The sequence below is a fragment of the Neolamprologus multifasciatus genome, chromosome 5 (assembly GCF_963576455.1).
Source record: "Neolamprologus multifasciatus chromosome 5, fNeoMul1.2, whole genome shotgun sequence".
Lineage (NCBI taxonomy): Eukaryota > Metazoa > Chordata > Actinopteri > Cichliformes > Cichlidae > Neolamprologus > Neolamprologus multifasciatus.
The window spans coordinates 28239410-28258242 of record NC_140443.1 but is presented as its reverse complement, the minus strand read 5'-3'; the positions used below and the strand labels follow the sequence as shown (position 1 = coordinate 28258242).

Sequence of the window (18833 nt, the reverse complement as noted above, 5' to 3'; positions counted from 1 at the left end):
GCATAGCACCTACTCTGTGTTTGATACCTAATCAATCTAATCCAGTCCTTTGTGGCAACTTAAAATATGTTTATAGAGCTGTGATGTTATATTTGTTGCAGTTTCTGCTGCCCTCTTTGTCTTTATAAGCACATTTTTGCTATAAATAAGACTTTCTACCTGGATACGTAAAGGATATTTAAAAGTCAAAAATGGATTGCAAATTCTACTTTGTGATACGAATAATCTTTCATGATAGATATGTTTGACAGATCATAGGTCAACAAGTCGTTTACAGCAGTTTAAATACATTTTTGTTTTGTTTTGTGTATGTTTGTGTTTATTTGTTTGTTTTTTACCAAATACTGGAAACCAATTTTTGGCACGCCGAAACTGTGTTTTGGGTACATATAAACTAGCTAGTGCTGCAAAAGAGGAGCTCGCACAAATTGAGTGTTTTTTAAGTGGCAGTTGATTTCAAATGCCAATTTCAAACAGGTAAACAAATATAAAAAGAAAAACCACACACAAACTGTCTTTCTGTGCAGTTTCTAACTAAATGTATAGTTGCTGTAACTTCACTCACAGATGGAGATGGGGTTGAAAGAAAGACACGTCAAGAGAAGAAGAAGAGATTGTTATTAAAGGGTAAGACTGCTCAGTGACATTTGATAGTCTAGAAGGTTAAAGCTTCTGTAATGTGCCATTTTTTGGATGTTGGATCTATACCTGATGTGCTGCTGGATTTCTATTTCATATTGTGAAACATCTTGCAAAACAAAGTGAAGTGTACCTTAGCCAAGAGTAGCAGAAATCCAATTAAATGTAAGGTGATGATGCTGATTATACCAGCTTTATACTGCTGGTAGCTGTGGCAACATACCATATTTTTATGCCTGGTTAAATTGACAAAAGCAGTGAATCTCAGAGCAGCAACAACATAAGTCAGCATCACAAGTCACAGCCTGTACACAAACTGTACAGGCTCACTTTAACCTGTGACTGTACTAATTTTTCTGTTCAATGCATTTAAAAAAAAATTCTCTTGGTTTTTCTCTGCTTATGTTCAGCATACATTGATTTGATTCATTAGAATTAGAATTTTAGTTGAAATACTTCCCATGTATTAATATAATTTTATTAATATGACACGAGGTTTAGTCTGCTTTGCAGAGAAAAACATCTGGTAGAAACGTCCTTAAAGAGCTACTTTTTAATTTTACATTCCGAGTATATTTCAGAGTCTATACTTTACTGAAGTGACAAATATTTGTACTTTTGCTACCTCTGTACGTAAGTTAACATTCAGCAATGTTAAATTATCTTATTTTACCAATTTTGGGAAGGTGCTCCTGCTGCTGGCCTGGATTGAACCAAAGACTGATGTATCCTCTGTGAAATCCCTGGTTCACGCCAAGACTATATGCTTCCATGTGTGAAACCTTCTAAAATAATGACTTCTATTTATGGTTAACCTGCCTTTGCCTTATGTGCTGTCTCTTGGCCTCAGTGAAATGATGCCGACCATTCTTGTTACTGTGTGTACGTGTTCTAAGTACAGTTTAGAGCTCAGTACTCAGTATTTCTCATGTATTTAAATAGCCAAGAAACATGGCTGCCAGGTCAGAGAAACAGGTGCTCACGGTGTCACAAAAACATGATGATGAAATGGCTTCAGGTTATTGCCACAGTTGTCCTCATACACCGCACTCAGTCAGTAACTGCAGAGTCCCAACACCTTGTAAATGATGCTCTAGGAGCTTCTTCAAGATCTTTATCTGTCCTGAAAATGTTCTCCAGCTATTATTTTGAGCGTGTCCTTCATGGTTGCCAGGTGCTGAAGAACTTGTAGGAAAGCTGACTGTATGTCAAACAGTGGAAATGTTGTGCTGTCGGTCAGTTACTACATCATACCTTGGGAGCAGGTAATTGTTAGGTTGAGGTTCAGGAGCTTCATCTCCTCCAAAAAACACCACCACTGCACTGTAGACATCCAACCAGCTAATGAAGGCTGCCCCCCTACACCGTGAGGTGCAAGCAGGACTCTCCCAACAGTCAACCACTGACTAAAACCTACATCTTTGCTCATTTTACTTTCTTCTCATTTGCTTTCTGAGAGCAGAAGGTCCTTCAGTGGGTCCACCTCTCATTGCTCTAAGGCCAGACACTCAAACCCATACCTCAGCAGCCTGCTCTCATCGCACCCCCCACTCGCTGACCCATTTTTACCCTTTGACATTTCCTGCTCACACATGGTCACATGTACTTTGTTCCCACTCTCCATCTCATCTTCACTCCCATAACTTTGAGTGCTTAAAGGCTGTGAAAGGCTGGAAGAAAACTACATACAGATTCATGGATAGGTTATCTGACCATTTCCTAGTCTGCATGCAGTACACATTCACATCTGAATGCCACTTGAGTTCAAGACATACATTTCAAGCACTTTGACACATTGAAAAATACATTGTCATTGTCAGATTCTGTACATTGTCTCCTTTTAGATGTGGTCATTGAGCCTAACATTGAGGAAAAGAAGGCCTTTTTCACTTTCTTACTACTCTTGTCCAGTCGTCTATCAGCCTGTTCTGTCTGTGTCCCTTTTTTTTCAGTTCGCCCCTCCTTCCCATCTCCACCTCATTCAGGTTGTAGAGAGGATCACAATCACAGTCTCCGTCAGACATTTGCTTTCTCTTCTTCACCAGCATCAGTGGCTAGACTCCAGGGGAGCCCTTCACCTGTCGCTATCAAAATAGTTCAGTTCTCCTCGTTCGTATACCTGTAATACATTTGTTCTGCTTTCATCCAAATAATGTCTCCTTATTGAAATTCACATTTTAACACATCAAACGAGCCTTATCGCAGCGCTTCATTTCTGCAGGACACACGTGTTAGAACAACAGGACTGTGTTGCTTGAATGGCTTGGCAAACTATGTATACTGTGGTTGATGTTTTTAAAGTGGGGTAAATTGAGTTTTTAATTCAGTCTGGCATGTTTACGCTTATCCTTGAAAAACCAGGTGAAGGTTTGATTAGCAATGACAGTAGATGAAAAATGTCTTCGTGCCATAGCAAGCTAATATATATATCTATATATGTCTATCTATCTATCTATCTATCTATCTATCTATCTATCTATCTATCTATCTATCTATCTATCTATCTATCTATCTATCTATCTATCTATCTATATAGATATACACTTGAATTTTATTTAATATGTGTTTATCTATACTTTTGTTGTCTAATTGGCATGTTTTTTTTATTATTAAATCACTTTAAAATAGTGATTTTCTATGAGAAAGATGAGTATATTTGTTGCCACAATCCTATCCTTCTCTGTTTGTATTCACCCCACACATGCACACACACACACACACACACACACAGCAACACCCCCCACCCACTTTCCACCTCATTTTTTAATCAGATAAATGAGGCTTGATGGCAGAAAATAAAACAAACGTTCAGGCTCACGCTGAGATTTAAGTCTCTATTAATTTATAATGTTGGCCAATTTTTAAGCCTTTTAATTCCGACATTGTGTTAAATTGTTCAGATCGATACTGTAGCATTACTTACTGATTTATGGCTAAGGGTGCTGTGCTAACATAAACCAACATAAATATGTTCTTGGGGAAACAACCATTTTTCTCCTGCAAATAAAGTCAAACTTGACTATTTCATTGCACTTCTCTATTATTATGTTGATTACATCTTTCATGCTCTTCTCATGCTGTCAGCAATAATGAGGCAAAGCCCTGGGTGGCCGTGGCAGTTGTGTCTGTCTGAGCTGAGATGGGACTTTGCTGCAGTGGGTCATTTGGCATTCATGTGACAGCACCTGCAACCTCAAAAGAAATAGAGTAATTACTCTGTACTGAAAACTGTGATTGCCATGTAATCCCCATAATTGACATACTGTCTTTTAATCACTACTGCTTTTATGAATGGATTACGCCCCCAATAGCGTAGTGGTTAACACAAGCGAACAGTCACTGGTTTGATTCCAGTCAGAGATACAAATCCTATTTGGGGTTGTGCCAGTGCAAAATGCTGACAAATCAAACATGAAGAACGACCGGTTGTGGCAAGGGAGGAGTTGAAAGCAACCTTTACTAGTAAATTTATAAGAAAATTTCTCTTTTATGATTATTGCTGAAAGTTCAACAGAAATTGTATCAGTTAATTAAAGCAAATAATTAACCTTCAGTCTGTGGGAAGTGACATTTCAAATCCTTCCATTCTCTGGTTTTAACCTTTGAATAAAAAGACCCCAAAAACCTCTCTTCGAAACGTTTTGCTATCTTAAGCAACTTTAAGTGATACTATAGCTTCACTCAGCATTTCCATATAAGCTGACACTTCAGCTTATATGAAGTGTCAGCTTATATGGAAGTACTGTGTGAGTACTCCTATTACTGTTGGCCTTGCCAACTTGTTTTATTTTATTTTATTTACGACTTTTTTCATATTTTCATGAAAAGTTTCATTAATCCCTGTTAATAAATGACAAACTGGTCATTTATGAACCTGCAGTTAACCTGCAATTAAATGATAATTAATGTTGTTGACTAACCGAAATTAGTTTGGAAACTAACTGTGAACCATGGCACGGATGCTAAAGGCCCTCTTAGAAGAAGAAGACTTGACACGTTAATGATGACATCACTGGGTTTGAGCCCTTTTTGCCTTCAGAACTGCTTTAAACCATCATGGCATTCATTCAATCAGGTTCCTCTAAACATTCTCAGAGATTTTAGTCCATGATGACATGATAGCATCACACAGTTACAGTAGAGTAGTCTGCCACACACGCATGTTTTGAATCTTTTGTTCCACTACATCGCATTGATCGATCCTCTATTGGAATTTGAGTCCTGTGAACTGATGCCGATGCTGAAGAAACCAGTTTCAGATGACTTTACCTTTGTGACATGGTGTGTTATCCTGGTAGAAGCAGCCACTAGAAGATTGTACACTGTGGCCATAATGGAATGGATATGGTCAGCAACAACACTTTGACCTGGCCTTGTTTCTCCACTCCTTCATGGTCTGGTTTTTGTGGCCACATGCAAATTCCAGCCATAGCTGACAAGGGCAGCACCTGGTGCGGTCTTCTGCTGCTGTAGCCGATCTGATTGAAGGTTCAGCATATTGTGCATTCTGGATTGCATGGTTGTAAAAAGTATTTGAATCTGTTCTCTTCTGATCTCTGACATCAACAGGGCAGTTTCACACAGACAACGGATGCTCAATGCTCACTGAATATTTTCTCTTGTAAACCCTGTTCAAAGCCACTTAAATCACCTTTCTTTCCCGTTCTGATGCTCGGCTGAATTCCAGCATGTCATCTTGATTTTGTCTACATACCTAAATGCACTGAACTGTTGCTATTAGACATTTGTGTTAAAGAGCAGTTGAACAGATGTACCAAATAAAGTTTGAGTGTAGCGTCTTTCTCTTTCAGTTGTAACGTTTAGCATTAAAACTGAATTTGTTTTCCAGAGAGTTTAGCATTTTCTAGGCAATGCAGAGTATTTGTACAGTCACACATTTTCGATCATACCTGAAATTGAGCAACGAGAAGGCGAGCTGCCGTCTCTTAGCTTAACTTTGAGAATTTCCATGGGTGGCGTGCAGGTAAGATTGCCCTATATTTGCCATGCAGTACAAATCAAATATTCAGGGGAAACACATGAATCTACAGTTGTTTCATTACAAACCAAAACTGCTGACCTGAATCATTATTCACATCCACTATGGATGTGATTTTGATATCAGACCTTTGATGTGTATAATTCTTTTGATAAAAATAGTTCTACACAGAAACCATGCAGTCAAAACCGACATTATTAAACACTATTTAACAGTACTTCTGCATGGATTAACCTCCGAGCATTCTTTTTATACAGCTTATGATTGGTAGGTAGGACTTTGTTCCAGTGCCGTCATCAGTGCTGTGCAGGCTGGAAATGCACCCTAATGCTGCGTAACACTGTAAAATGACAGAAGAGGAGACAAATGAAAGTACAACTGCAATCTTAGCAATCGATTTCACATTTTTTTTCCAATTTCTTTCCATTCAGCCACAGTGCAGCTTGTGAAAATTGGGCCCGGCTACTGTTGAATCAGAGGAAAAAGGCTTCCTGGGTTTGCAGTTATTTGATGATAGCTCTCGTTTCTGATTACCTCCACCGCCCACCCATAGATGTCCTTTTTGGATACATTGAAACTGTTCACCCGCTACTCTTTTGACTTTCTCCCCATCTTGTGCAGCATTTTCTGGTAACAGCACTCTTAACAATGCACACTATATTATTATAGTGTGCATTTACAACACGACACAGGTTATGCCCAGCAAATGACAGTAAAGGAGGTGTTTCAAGGGAATACACAGGGTTAAAACTGTTTTTTTCTGTCTCATGCTTATCAACCATCTGCTGGTTCTAAGTGAGGTAAATGCACATATCTGAGTTTATTATATCAGCAGTTAATCATGTTAGCGAGTGTCTATAGAATTTGTCAACAATTTGGGGAGGATTAAATTGCAGAAAAAACAAAAAGGAGACAAGATGGGATGCATGAGGAAGATGAGGCAGGGGGTGTAATTGCAGTTTAAATGTGTGTTTTTGTCAGAAATGGAGGTAATGGGTTATTATATCCCTCTGGAGGCCTGCAGTGGAAAATGCCTGCAGATGTTGTGAAGGGCCATGGGCTCCCCCACCACGCCACTCAGGAGGAGACAAATAGGAGCACAATGGGGGGCTGCTGTAAATACAGAGTTGGAGGTCCGTCTCCATCTTTATAAAGTCCCTTTCTTCCTCTTTTTCTCAGACTTTCTTTCTCAGCAATCCCCACCTGAGTAGCTGATGAGCAGATGGTCTGAGTTTCCCCAAAAGCACCTTAATTTCCAAACAATCCCACTATAGCAACTCAAAGTGCTGACAGAGATCTTTGTTAATGGTTGTTGTTTAGCGGTGTAACTTCTAGCTTAGATGGTTTTTAGGTTTTGTTATAGACCTTTTATTATAGCACAGTAATGCAGTAGAAGATGACTGTTGGTAACACTTTAGCGTCCCAAACATAGACTATATATAAACGATATACGTAGCCTCTTTATCTGACAAAATGAAGCCAATGCAGCATTCAATTTAATGGTCAGCAGTAAATATTTTCCTAATGACCTAATCAGACGCTAATTGTAAATGTTTTTTACTACATTTTCTTAATTATGGTGCCCAGCAGGGTGTGCAGTAGGACTACCGTGCGATTGAGAAGTTGCTAGCATGATAGCATGAGCCTCGTTTGTTCAGTTAAGTCTATGCCGCCTTCATAACTGTTTGAAAATACAAAATGCTCAACTCAAGGCTTAGGAGCAATCACTGTGTCTTTACACTCACCAACCACTTTGTTGATTACATGTAACTAGTACTGGATTGGACCCAGTTTTGCATTCAGAACTTCCTTAATTCCTCATTGCATGGATTCAACAAGGTGCTGGAAATAATCCTCAGAGACTTTGGTCCATAGTTAAATGATAACGGCACACGGTTACTGTAGATTTCTTTGGCTGCACATCCATGCTGTGAATCTCCCAGAAAGGTTTTCTATTGGATTAAGATCTGGTGACTCTGGAGGCCATTTGAGTGCAATGAACTAATTATCTTTAAGAAACTCGTTTGAGATGATTTGAGTTTGATGGCATGGTGCCCGCTGGAAGCAGCCATCAGAAGATGGGTACATTGTGATCATAAAGAGGTGGAGATAGACAGCAACAATACTTGGGTAGGCTGTGGTGTTTAAATGATGGTACCAAGGGGCTCAAAATGTGCCAAAATGTACCACCACCACTGGCCTGAACTGTTGATGGATGGATGGATCCATGCTTTCATGTTGTTTGTTGGTTGTAATGAGTGGTTATTTAAGTTATTGTTGCTTTACTATCAGCTCAAAGCAGTCATTTTGGTCATTCTCCTCTGACCTCTGGCATCAAGTAGGCACTTTCACCCAGAGAACTGCCAGTGGACAGTTTCTCTTTGTTGGAACATTTTCTGTAAACACCAGAGATGGTTGTGTGGGAAATCCCACATCCCACCAGATCAGCAGTTTTATGAAATACTAAGACCGCCCCATCTGGCACCATCAACCACTGCTATGTTTAAACTCACTTTAGTTTGAACTTCAGCAGGTTGTTTAGGTCATGTCTACATGCCTAAATGCACTGAGTTTCTACCATGTGATTTCCTGATTGGATAGTTATTCTAATGAGCATTTGAACAAGTAATGTATTAAACTGGCTGGTGGATCTATTTACTATATGCAGTCCTTGGTCAAATCAACTCAAGCGCCATATACCAGTTTCGCGCAGGTTATGCATCAGACAATGTATTTCCCTTAAGCATTCAAATCTGTGATTCCTCAAGTTGAATGAGTCCACTTGGTCCTGAACTAAGAAAGTATTATTGTTGTTATTCTTAGTGTTATTAGATTTTTTACACTTAAGCTTCTGTACAGTATATAGCTATGAGAGATAACTTGTTTCATTTTGTTCCCAGTCTCTGTACTTTCTTCTAATACCTTGTTTAGCAGACAGAAATCAGTCTGGTATCAGTCTTTTTCAACTGTCAACAATAAAGCAAATATGCTTATTCCCCAAAATGTCAGACTTTTCTCTTGTTTGGCTGAAGATTGTTTGGTCTAGTTTATTTGCAGCACAGAGTTTAAAGGTCCAAGAGAAGTATTTTATATAATTCAAAACAACATAGACACTGAATTCTTCAAAATTGAGTTCATTTGAGGAGAGATCAGATTGTACAAATATCAAAGTCTTTTGGAAGCTGCCTGAATATTATCCAGTCTGTTGCAAACACAGTGGGCGGCCTTATCCTGTGGTGATATTAACCATTCATGCTTTCATAGCTATAAGATAGAAAGAAAATCCTCAGTTTAGCAGAGACGAGCCCTAGAAGGATAGGTCTTTTTTTGTGTGCGTGTGTTGCTGCTGCGGCGGAAATGTAACGGAGCTAATAACGCCGGATCAAAAGCTTTCTGATCTAGTTGCCAAAAGCCACGGGGCCTAGTAGGCAGCCGAGGTTTGCGCTGCTCCAACTTTGGGGACGGTTTCAATGGGCTGCTCCTGGGTGACCGTGCATTGTCTGCCCTTCAAGTTGGAAAAGCAAACAAATAAGGCTATGCTGCCTCCCGCTGTGAGGTCGACTCATTTGTTCCACTTGTCCGGCTGATGGATTTGGTTTTATAAAATTTGGCTTTTTTTAGCCTCCTGCTAATTAGTTAAGGGAAAAAACACGCACTCCACACATTTCGTCCAATTTGACTAGCCTCTTTCTTTTTCTCCTTCTAAATCGCCCTCTTGTGATCATCTTCACAGACTGTGCATCCACAGCATGGTTGCACTCGGTCTATGAATTAGGCAGAGCCTGAGTGTCCTGGAGGCTCTAGTCACCCTGTAGGAGGGTCTATGAGCGTAACAGATTAGGCGGGGCTCCCTGGTGTGTACTGCCATGCGCCCATGTGTGAATACTCTGTCTGTCATCAGCAGTAAGGCAGTGGCATGGGTGGATCTATCAGCAAATCTGACTTGCATGGAGAAAATTCTTAGGTCCTGGCAGAAAAGGCTGGGATGGGCTTTCCTCCCCCCTCTCTCCCACTTTCCTTTTACATTATTTCAGGCCCCAGGAGAGTATTCTCCATCATGTCAATGTAATGTAGCACACAGAGGCAATCATGCAGCCTCTCTGGCCTCGAGGCTGCCTGCTCAGAGGAGAAAATGCAGCTTTAGCACTTAATCATCTCACCAGTACCTGGTGCACCAGTCTATGAGAAGGTTTTCCACACAATATGAAAGCAGATCGTTAATGGTGGCCGTGTTGTTGCGTAGTCCCCAATGGTTAAGGGGCTTCTCCATTGACACCCCCCCACACACACACACACACATAGTTGAAGATCAGTGAATACTCAGACCTATGCGTATGTCAGTCCAAACCACGCGGAAAAACACCACAGCTGGGCGCCAATGTTACATGCAGACACCTGCTGAAACATTTGGATTCATGACTCCCGTCTCCTCACTGAGGAGCGCACTGCAATCAGAGTCATTCTAGTGTGATCAATGCCACACCGCTGAGGAAGACCATGCATGCTGAAGCAGTGATGTGGGGCTTTATTGATATTGCCTTGCATGCATGCCAGACATTGGTGTTTCAGAGCTGCACGTATCACATTTGATAGGAAGTGGATGCGATACTGCCTTAATGTGCTGGTCACACTGGTTGGGAAGGCCAATGACAGGAAGGGGGGAAAAGCACATGTGTGTACATGCATAGAAATGAACAGAGTAGTGTGTGTATTATCAAGTGATTGATCGGCTACACGCATGGCTCCAAGGGAAGACATAGGGAGAGGTCAAACAAGACTGTTCCAAATAGACCTGTCGGAATGAGCCTCGGGGAGGCCTAACTGGTTAGACAAGGGCAATACTTTTTTACCACAAGTGCCCTTGCTTTACTGTGCACGGGCTGGACAAGCCCATGTATTATTCACTGGTCTCACTGGGTGATAAATGGGAGGCCTCCATTCTAAGCAATGGAATATTCACACCAGTGCTTATCTCTTTTAATCCCATGACTGCAGGCCAAGTCACTGAATTAGTGGGGAAGGCATAACAGTGCCATTTAAACTGCAGGGGCAAGGTTGTTTAACTAGGAGCTATTTCCAAAAAGCTCTTTTTTTGATGAATACGTCTGGCAGTGTTAGCTAGTGTTCTTTTTAGGGCGTACAGTATTTAAAAAGAACACGTGTTTTTATGCTTTGGAATAAATCACAGTTATGCCCGTGCACTGTATATTACCTGTAGCAGTTTGTTTACCATCTGTGCGCTCATTTATTTCCCTTCCCCTCTGTGTTTTATCTACAACATAAAACCAAAGAATACACATATCTGTCAGCACGTGGTTATTTTTATTAAAGTATTGCTAACACCAGCAACCGCATGGCAATATTTTAATGACTAACTCGTGTCATCTCATAGAACTCGCAGCGACGAGTTTCTTTTATTTTGGGCTATAAAAAGATAATTAAAAAAACTTCACACTCTTATGTCTGTATATAAGAACATGATGTTTGGGGGTCTGTAAATGTACAAATAATAAGGAAGAGAATGAAAGATTTATTGATCCATTAAGGAAACTCTCTCCATGTGTTTACTTAGAGTGAGTATATATAAAGCTATACATAAGTGAGTGCCTTGATCGGAACAGGATTATTAACCTACGGTGTTATTGATGGTGGGAGGAACCAGAGCTCCCAGAGGGATTCTGCACTCAAATGGGAGAACGTACAACAACTCCAAATCTCTGGCCAAGTTCGAACCCATTTTTCTTTTCTGCTAATAAAACTTACAACGGAGCCTCTGTAGTGACTGTTTTATGCCTGTGTTGTTTTTGAATTTAGCCAAATCCCTCTCAGTGCCTTATGAACATGTGTCAAGCATGATACTTTGTGAGCATTAGTCCAGGCTTCTAACGCTTTTAGCAGCTTCTTGCCTCTGAGAGTTGTGTTTCTTTTCCCTCCGCACATAATTTATTTGAACCAATTTGATTTTATGTTCATATCAGGAGCTTAATACACATTCAGATCCTTTTACTTACAGAATAAGATTATTCTTTGCTTAGCTTCATAGAAAAGATGCTTGCACAAACAAATAAAGGCCTCAGATGCAAAAAAGAAGTTGTTTAGTCAAAGGATAGCATTTTGCAAGGGATACTGTAACATTTCAATCTCTATCTAAGGAAGGAAAAGAAGCCAGTCAAAGGCTAAAAGCAAACTCTTGTACAAACTCTTGCTTTAACCAGTCTCAATCTAGGTTGTTTCTGATTTAAATGCATGACCTGTTTGTTGACAGGGCCAGTGGCGCAATGGATAACGCGTCTGACTACGGATCAGAAGATTCTAGGTTCGACTCCTGGCTGGCTCGAAGTGTGCTTTTGACACTTGATTTGAAGGAGGAGGTGGAATAATCAGGATATGAAGAAAGAAAGAGGTTAGTTTAGGTTAGGGATGGAGATTAAAAGGAGCTAACAAGTGGAGAGTGCTACTTAAAGCTGACAACAGTGATGGACAAAAGATAGATGAAGAGTGAAACTTTCAATAACAAGGCTTATTTCCAGAACTGTAGAAACTACAGAGGATACAGTTGAGGAACCATACCATGCAGATATGGGAAAGAGTGAGCATTATTAAGGCATCATGCAAAAAAATAAGGAGAGCACACTTGTTTTGTGCTGATGGAGAAGGTCAGAAAGAGCTTCACTGTTTCTTCATGTTTCTAGAAAAAGGATATGATAAGAAGGCAGAAGAGGGACTGTGGTACTGCATAGAAGCAGGAGGTGGGTGCAGGACAGGCAGGGACAGAGCGAGACTGTTGTCATCAGTACATCAGTTTGTAAGCGGCATTTTGAATGTTCACATTACAACTTGCAAGATGTGATTAGTGACATACCACAAGTTATTTTATAAGCATCTGCACTGTAGACCTACCTTAACTTTACCTTACATTACCTTAGAGCTAATATAGCTACTGTATAAAAAACATAATCAATGTACTGTTCAACAGACTACTTCCTGTCTTGCTAAAAAAAAATCCAAATAACTCCCTGCAGCCCTGCCATGGTCATATTTCAGCAGTTTGGAAGAAGCTGGATCCTGTAGTACAACTACACCGCCAGCCTTTGTTTTCCCTGCACAGAAACTGGATGTCTGCCATGGAGCTTTCTAGAATACTAATGACAGTGGTTAGCGAGTCAAAGTTACTGACCTGAGGTGCCGAGATAGAGCACAGAGCAAGGAGTGGTGGAGCTGAAGCTCAGCCATAATAAGACTGGAAATGTCATAGTTTATTACCTCTGGTGTGGATTGCACTCCACAGGTTGTGGCTGATAGCGAACTCCACTCATTCCCTATTCATCCTGCTGTATGGATTAAGGGTGGATGATGACGGGGGGAATCTCGACAGTCAGTGCAGATGGGGAAAATGTTTTGCATTCTTTCTCCCCTGTTGGAAACATGTCTGAAAGGCATGCTGTAGTTAGTGTTGGACTCCAGAAGAAGCTCTGGTTAGTGGATTGGCAGAGAAGGAGCACCTGAACAGCCTCTGGAAGCAGCGTGTCTGGGTTTTTTGGTTGTTGTTTTTTTTTTTTACTTCTTCATCCCATTGTTCACCTGCCCTTTTTTCTCTTGTTATGTTTTTGTTTGTTTCATTTTGGAACTAACCATGTTTCTGGCAGCCCATTTCTCCCATTTTCTCTGCCCATCATCTCCCAACTTTTCCAGTTTCATTTTAATTCTGTTCCACCCTCTTCCTTCTCTCTCTATCGCCTTATCTCTCTGCAGGTGGGGAGGCTTGGAAGAAAAAAAAACCTGAAAGAAAAAATGAAAGAAAGGCGGCTATGCTTCTTTTATGCCCCTCATGCCTTTCCACGAACAAGGCGAGGGTTAGACTTGTCAGGAAATTAATGTACCTGCACATGGCTACAAGGAGCCTCTCCATTAAAAACAAAGCCAATTCATTCATGGATTGGAGGATAACCCCCCCCCCCCACGCACACACACACACACACACACACGCACACACACACACACACACACACACACACACACTCCTTCATTTGTATCAGGGTTAGAGTAATTACCTCCCGTGCAGCTAATCTATTTCTGCAGCTACTGATTCATCTTCTGCATCTTCTCACTCTGTTTGAGGTGGTCTCTCATATTTAATCTTTTTTTTTTTTTCAAGTCACTTTTTATTCAGTTTTTTTTTAAATCACTGATTGCAAAATCTTTGATTTTCAACATGAATTTCAGCCGCTCTAAGAGTTTAGCTGAAGCCCGGGCTTTAATCCTTACCGTACCTCAACCACTTGGTAATAATCCATGCGCAGAGATTCATGCATTAATGCAACAAGGTATAAATATTAATCATAAAACGCAAATTAACATTGAAGCAGATTATAGATAAAAGCATCCGTGAGAAGAAATGAGGGGTGAAACTTTTTTAAGTCGGAAAACTTTTGAAATTTTACAGAAAAAGGTAAATCCGCACAAAAAGAACTGAACAACAATGCAATGCTTCACACACACGCTGCCCAAGTGTAAAATTAAAACATTTATTATATGTCGGTGCATCTTTTTTTCCCCCCTCCTATCACGCAATTCCTATCTTCACAACTCCTGAATTTGTGTGTCTGTATAACATTGTTCCCCTAAAAATGCTTTTTAGAAGGTTTCAATTGAACAGCTACTGAATACACACGTTTCCAAGATAATATCCAAAGTCCAAATGCTGCCTATTTTTTGTGGAAGAGCAACATTGCCATCTATCACTGAGAAACAGTAATGCAGCACACACAGAAAAAAAAGAGTTGCATGTAAGCTGTTAAAAGGTGGGTTTTTTCTGATGTCTATGAAAACCTCAAAGCATCCAACTAACCTTTTAATATTTCTCCTGCACAAACAACACTGTTTTTATCTTATCTGTCTGTATTCTATAGCACAAAAACCTTAAACATCACTGTTACAACAGCACGAGGAAGCTAGATTAAGACAAAAATAATGAACAGACAACAACAACAAAGGGGTTCATCTATACCAACCTCCTATCCCTCTGTGTGCAGTTCTGCTACGGTGGCCTCAGATGGGAATACTCCACGTTCAGTGTGAGATTTATTCATCCCATTTACTTCCAGGTGTTTTATTTTCATGGGTTGAGGTGATGCTGCACATTGGTCCTGTCCTAAAAGTCCCACCAATGGCTTGTGTGGATGTGATTTCATTTATCCCGGCTAATTCACTGAAGGGTTCGGGTTATTTAGTGGCCTGCCAGTGTGAGAGATCACAAATGAAGATGGCCAGAGTGCTCTTATTTGGTGCTGTGTTTGCAGTGGTGGCATCACTGTGTGATGTGCGACTTTTTCCCCCCTTGTTTTTATTAGCATGCAAATGTATAAAGCACATCCATGTACAAAGACACTGTCGTCACCACGGGCAGAGATAGTTTCTTTCCTAACCATAATTTCATGCATAATGTCACAGATCTGGATGCCGCGCGGCCCAACTGTTCTCCCGTGAATCCTAATTCCACATTCAGATCGCTTTATTTCTGAGACGCCTCTGCAAATCGTGCCCTTAATTAATCGGAATGATGCATCGATTCCAACTTCCCTCTTCCCTCTTCCCTTTCCTCGACAATTTTAAAAGGCTTGCGAGGAGCGTGTGAGGAAATGGAAACACAATCAAAGCAGTGGAACTACCCAGGGAAAAAAAAGGATACGACTTTATCAGATGTAGCATTTGATTACCCCGCCTGTGCATAAAAATCTGCAGAGAAGAATTCGAAAATGTTAAAACTATGTTCAAGTGCGTGTCTGTAAATGCACATCTACCAATCAGAAGTTCCAGCGGGTCTCGGTCGCCTATTTTTCAAGCTTAGTTGCCAGGTTTTCTTTGGGGGAGCTTTTTTTTTCAGCTTTGGCTACCTTCTGGTCTACTTTCCCCTCCCTCCATCCTTTGCTCTTCAGCTCTAACAGCCCCTGACAGCTGGAGATGAAATAGAAATTTTGATATCAAACACCTACACAAAGGAGGGCTGACCTTTGATCAGCGTGCTGTTTGATGTTGTGACATAAAATTTGCATCATGGGAGCCCTGGCAGCGGACGTTACCGCAAAAAGGGGTAATGCCAGAGCCCTGTCAGGGAGCCGCGAAGGTCAAGGGCCTATTAGGAAGGAACAAGCCCTCTAATCCCACACAAGGGCCCTGCAAAGCATTTGATGTTCAATGCACAGAAATAGAATGAAAAATTGAGCCCTGAGAAAAGAGCAAAGACATTAAGAGGTTATTTCGTATCAGCCGCTGAGTGAACAGGATAGCCAGGGCATTATAGAATTGTTCTTATTATACTTGATGTTGTGTTTAGATCAAAAAAATTCATAACCTCAGCTGGTCAAACAAGATTATGCTCTGCAAGTCAGTCGCTCTCGCCTTGTTGAAAGCAATAACCTGCGTGTCTTTAAAGCATTTCGTACTACACGGATCCTCGCCAGAAAGAACACTGGCGTCCTCTCTCAGGTGTGTGGCGGCGCGGGCTACTTTAGAGCATATGGCACGCTCCGTCTGAATGTTGTCTATTGATCTGTGGACAGGTTGATCAGTGGAGCTCTGAAGCTCTTTAATTATTCAAGCTGGCACGTCATTTTTCATGCTCGCTGTTATTCCACAAGACCAAAAATAAATCTGTCACTCCCACTTTCCATCTTTCATCTGGCCATCGGCTTGCAGCCTCATTAGCTGCACAGCACAGTTGAAGGAGGAAAGGAAAGGAAAGGAAAGGAAAGGAAAGGAAAGAGAAGTTGACATACATTCCTCATCCCTTGTTCAGCACACACTGTTTGACAGGTCTGCTGCACTATGTCAGACAATCATTTGATCTCATTTCAGGCAATATCATCATCTTTCCTCTCGGTCCTGTAATCAATATTTCAGTTACATTTTTGCTCTCACTTTAAAGCGCAGTCGTGATGCATGCCAAAGACTTTTATAATACGCTGAAGACAGTGTTTTGTTTGGTTAATTTATGACAGTTACTCATATCAACTTTGACTTTTTAAGGGAACATCCTGAAAAATGTGTTTGATTTACTCTCTTACAGGTTTTTCCTCATATTACTCCACCCCTGCACATCTGCAATGAAGCGCTGTCCAGAAAAAAACACAGAGGGATATGCTTATATTACTTTTAAATATGTAAGCTTGACTTGAGAAAATCTGTTTTACTTTGGCTTTGACTAAAATTAAACGTGAATTTTTTTCCACAGAAGGAGACTTTCTGTTTGTCTGACATGTAAGATGATATAACTTTTATTAGTCCCACAGTTGGGAAATTCACATTATCACAGCAGCAAAAATGAAAAGGAACAAAATAAACAGATGCAGCAATAAAAAAAAAAAACTATTCGAAATATACACTAAATGAAGCAGAGAGGAAAGTCTACATTACACAATGTAGAAAGAAATATCACTTAAATATAAGCGCAGTGGTTCAATGTGAATAGAAGAAGTATGAAAATCTTGAAAATGTTACCTAAAGTCTATCTAACTAATATTCACATACGCAATACAAGTTAATACAGTAAAATTCTACTTTTTGAATATTTAATAATCTCTCATTAATTTTAAATTATTATTCCTGGTGGATTAATGTCTTTTCCCCATTAAAGCAAAATTAAGAACCTTAAGAACTAACATTAGCATTAACATCTGCTCAAAAATGATACAGTAACTTATTTAGTGTTGTCTTACAGTTACCTGCTTGTGTTGAATCTATGTTTAGGTGCAAGCCCTGATCAGTGTATCGTCTTTTTCATTGTCTAACCCTGCCTGTGCACGCTGCTTTGCAACCCCCCGTCCATTTAGCTCCTCCTGTTCATGCTGTTTTCATGTCTGTTTTTTTCTGTTCTGTGCTCAGCATCGGTTTTCCTCTTTTCTTGATGTGATAGGCATACTTCTCCCTTTAATGAAAGAACAATCATTGTGCTTAGGATAGATATCCATCCCCAATGAACTTAAATCAGTCAAAGTTCAAGACATTTTCTCAAAATGACATATTTTTGTACATATTAATAATCCAAAAGGGGGGATAAAAAAAAAGACCAGATAGAATCTACTGTATAACATTACCTCAGTCACCATATTTTCTGACACCAGTATGAGGTAAGACTTGCCAGGTCAGACATTTTTAAGACTCAGGAGTTTGCTGGCCTGATCAATAATTTTGTTCTCTATAATTATCTCACTGTTGCACTCATTAATTACACTTTCAAGGCTCATTTCCAGTGCTGGCAACAGATGCCCATTCTGCTGGAGCGTCCAGGGAGGCGAGGGCGAGCTAGTGGTGGTGGCAGAGAGAGCAAGGCCTGATTAATCCTCTGTCTCTCTGTCTAAGGTTGGCTGCCACTCGCAAGGGGTAAAATGCAAGCACTCTGTCATTTGAGACTTCACCACGTGGGAGACAAATGAGGCCTTTGGTGGCCAAATCGATAAGTTCCTCTGATGAGCCAAATTTAGTGAGTGCCGCTTCTGCTTTGAAGTAATCCTCCAAACAGTCCGGGGTAAGGCTTTTCCAGAGAACTTCCTGTGTAGTGTTTTTGGATCATGAAAGTGAGAGAAAACTCACTTGGACCACTAGCTAATTCTAATGCCTAAGACGTTATATTACGAGCTGTTTTTTTTTTTTTTTGCAGTGTAATGCATCAGTTGCTGATCTTTACACTAACCAGATGGCCTTCAGTTGAATCCTGTGTCTAAGTCTTAATTTCTCTTGGATCCTATTGTCTAGAAATGCTGCCAATCCACCTGCACGGGCGGAGGAAATAAAATGATAAGGATTAGTTTGGCTGATGACAAATCCAGAGTGATGTGTGACGTTGCTAAATGTGATCACTACCTTGCCAACCTCTCCATCTGTCCAGGAGGCGGGGTCGCCAGATTGGCTGAATAATTCCGCCAGACCCAGACAGCTGTCAGTTCTTATCTACCCTGTGCTCCCACGACAACACCTGGATGCAATAAGTGGCGAAGTGAAGAGACTGTCGTTACAGTCATTACCGCCTCAAGTTTAGAAAAAAAATTATTGCTGTAGGTTTGAAAATATTAACTGTGTGTGCGTGATTCCATTTTATCATCTTTATAACAGTGTTTGCTTTTGCTGAGTACGCTCCAGGATATAGTCCCCCAGAATGAGTTAAAAGTGCAGCGTCACCTCCAAAATGTTCCTGTTTTAC

At 40.5% G+C, this 18833-nt stretch overlaps 1 non-coding gene across 1 annotated transcript; it reads left to right on the top strand.

Annotated features, from left to right (window-relative positions):
* The first annotated feature begins 11902 nt into the window (after positions 1-11902).
* Positions 11903-11975, top strand: trnar-acg (transfer RNA arginine (anticodon ACG)). Its single transcript has one exon. It is a non-coding gene; the product is annotated as a tRNA-Arg (tRNA).
* The last annotated feature ends 6858 nt before the right edge of the window (positions 11976-18833 follow it).